Raw genomic sequence first — 3,443 nt, 5'->3', positions numbered from 1 at the left:
TTAATAAATGTTGAAAACTAATGGGGTAAGCCATTATATAAAAAAAAAGAGAGAGAGAAAGAGAGAAACAGCAAACCAGCAAACTAACAACCTCCTTTTGCCCTCCTCCTCCTGCCCATAGAAGGGAAAATATAAACTTAAGAGAAGAAAATAATGAAATATACAACAAACATGCAAGAGCATTAACAAAACCAAAGACAAATTCTTTGGAATGACCAAAATAAAATAAAACAAGCAAACATAAAGAAAGTGATCTTTACTAGTAATGAAAATAAGGGCACATTACTCTATGTTCTACAGATATTAAAAAATAAGTCGATATTATAAACAAATACTAATGAATTTTAAAATTTAGATGTAATGGAAAAATAATCAAAATATATCATTTAACAAAAAATTCAGGATGAACTGGAAAATGCCCCTTATTAAATTTTAACATTTAAGGAAGTAAAAATTCTTCTTTTATACAAGCTCCTTTGTACCACAGAAAAGGAACACTTAACACTTCATTCTATGACACCAGGATAATGCTGATACTTTAAAAAAAAAAAAAAAACAAGAAAAACATGAGAAATGAAAATTACAGAACAATCTCACTTAATAGCATATGTAAAACATAGAGCACCCACACCAAAACCACATTAAAAGAACACTAAGCCCTTTTAGTTTCTGGCTGCTTGAAGCTCGGCCACCATCATGAATGACACAGTAACTATCTGGACCAGGAAGTTCATGACCAATCGACTACTTCAGCTCAAATGGTCATTGGTGTCCTTCATCCTGGAAAGGCAACAGTATCTACGACAGAAATTCGGGAAAAACTAGCCAAAATGTACAAGACCGTCATATTTGTATTTGGGTTCAGAACCCATTTTGGTGGTGGCAAGACAACTGGCTTTGGCATGATTTATGATTCCTTGGATTATGCAAAGAAAAATAAACCCAAACATAGACTTGCAAGACATGGTCTGTATGAGAAGAAAAGGACCTCAAGAAAACAGTGAAAAGAATGCAAGAACAGAATGAAGAAAGTCAGGGGTACTTCAAAAGCCAATGCTGGTGCTGGCAAAAAGGAGTAAAGATGCTGCAGTGGTTTTATCTGTGGGGATTGTGCAGATTTTTCATGAGAGGATTAATATACTAAGAATGTTAATATGAAAAAAAAGAATATTGAATCATGACCAAATTATGCAAACATAATTTAACAAAAGAAAATAAGTTAATGTCTTCTAGTATTAACTAAAGTTTGAATATCAATCTAATTTTATTTCTTTTATGATATCACTTTTGTTTTGATTATTGTTTTTGTTTGTTGTCCTTTTTTCTCTGATAATGTCCGATTTTTATTGTTGTTGCTTGAGTTTTCTTTCTTTCTTTTTTTTTTTAAGATTTTATTTGTTTATTTGTCAGAGAAAAAGAGAGAGTATAAGCAGGCAGAGTGGCAGGCAGAGGCAGAGAGAGAAACAGGCTCCCGGCTGAGCAAGGAGCCCTATGCGGGACTTGATCCTAGGACTCTGGGATCATGATCCAAGCCAAGGTAAACGCTTAACCAGCTGAGTCACTCAAGCACCCAGTGTTTCCTTTTCTTTATCCTTATGTCCTGAAAATTCTCATAATGTGTCTGGATCAGTTTAAGTTTCTTTTATTTACTCTGCTTTAAGTCTCAGTATATTTTATTGATGCCCATAAGACATCTGTTGTTCCAGTCCTCTCTCCTACTAGAAACCCTCCAATGGCTTCCATCTCACCTGAATAATTTCTGTAGCCCACAAGGCCCTCCCTTGGATCACTCAGCTCTAATGCACTAACCCCCTACTCTGAAGGAATTTGTCAGATAGCTAAGAGAGTGAGAGAGAAATTACAGAACAGCACTCTAGTAGTACAACTACTGGTGGGAACTGAGCACAGGCTTAAGTAGCCAATAGGAAAGCCACCCGACCTAGTCTTGGAAAAATACCCACCCCTCAAAAATCCCCAAGAAAGTAAAATGAAACTGAAGCAGATAAGAGTTATCCAAGCAGAAAGAAATTTCAAGTAGAGGGACTATCCTGTATAAATGAGAGTGGTGAGGTAGGCTGTGTTGTGTCTGTGGCATTGCAAATCACTAAGTAGGGCAAGAGTTAGAGCAGAGAGATAAATGAGAGATAAATCTAGAGATGCAAGCCTGGGCCAAAAATAAAGTATTTTCACATCATTTTAATGAGTCAAACCTAAAACAGCAACAGCAAAATGATGCAGTCATTGAAGTGTTTCAAGCACTGGGGTCACACAGCTAAAGTTGAAATTGTGAGTGACCACTCTAACTACAGTGTGGAAACCTCTTGAAGAGGAGGCAGCCTGAGGCAGAGATACCAGATAGGAGGCCGTTGACATAATTCAGGTCATATGTAATTACAGGCTAAAATAATTCAAAGGAAATGAGAGAGGGAGAAAGAGAGAGACAGAGAGGTGGAAAGACAGAGAGGAAGGAGGGGCAGAGGGAAAGAGAGATTTGAGAAGTTTAAAGATATAGTGGTGATTAAGGCTTGACAACTGATCAGAACTAAAGGTCAGAAGTTGGATAAGATTTCTATGTATGTTAGACCATCTAGAATCAGGTGTAGTCAAGAAAAAAGTCTGGAACAGATGTTAAACGCTGCACACCACATCACACAGGCAAGGTGTTGCCTCTCTTTGACTAAGAATGAGAATATGACAAAAAAGAACAAGTACAAAAGTTCAAAATATAGTTAATCACCCAAATGTCAGTCCCAAATAAAGGCCATCATTTAGAAGCCTGACATGACAAGAAGACAGCCCTGTTTTGTCAGAATGTCATAGTTCCCATGAGATACTCTCAGGCAGTTACCAAAACCTATTGCTGTAGTTGGCCTTGAATTCTCCCTAATGGATGCCATTCAGTTACCGTTCTCTGATCATTCTGACAGAAAACTGAAGTCTGAAGAGACCTTGTTTGTTTGTCCTTTAATATCCAGGGGGAACAGTGTGCTTCATGTTCCATCTGTGAATCATCCTTGTTTTAATCAGTATCCCTTACATAAGCTAAAAGAGAAATTGATTGAAGCTGTTACTTTGGTGACAAAGAAAAAAAAAAATATTTGCACAAACCTCAAGAGAAAAATAATGCTTTTGCACAGGCACAGGCAGAGCACTTACCTTTGGAGTATCAACACATTATATTATTGCTTTAAAGAGCATACCTCAAAAAGTGATACAATCTGGATATTGTTTAGGGAAATTGGAAACTGTCCCTACTTTGTCAAGTGGCATAAATATTTTTTCTTTCAAATTCTCTTTCTCTCTCTTGATGACATATAATGACACCTTTGGTAGTTGATAAATAATCGGTATTAAACCTCTGCTTTCACCTTTTTAGTCTCTTAAGCAACAGAGATCTCATAGAGTTAGGACCTTGCACTGTGGCATAAGGAGAATTTTCTTCC

General features: G+C 36.7%; 1 pseudogene; it reads left to right on the top strand.

The window, feature by feature from the left end:
• The first annotated feature begins 696 nt into the window (after nucleotides 1-696).
• Nucleotides 697-1,122, top strand: LOC125094380 (40S ribosomal protein S24-like; annotated as a pseudogene).
• The last annotated feature ends 2,321 nt before the right edge of the window (nucleotides 1,123-3,443 follow it).

The sequence above is a fragment of the Lutra lutra genome, chromosome 2 (assembly GCF_902655055.1).
Source record: "Lutra lutra chromosome 2, mLutLut1.2, whole genome shotgun sequence".
NCBI classification, from domain to species: Eukaryota; Metazoa; Chordata; class Mammalia; order Carnivora; family Mustelidae; genus Lutra; species Lutra lutra.
This window is presented reverse-complemented; position numbering and strand designations above follow the sequence as displayed.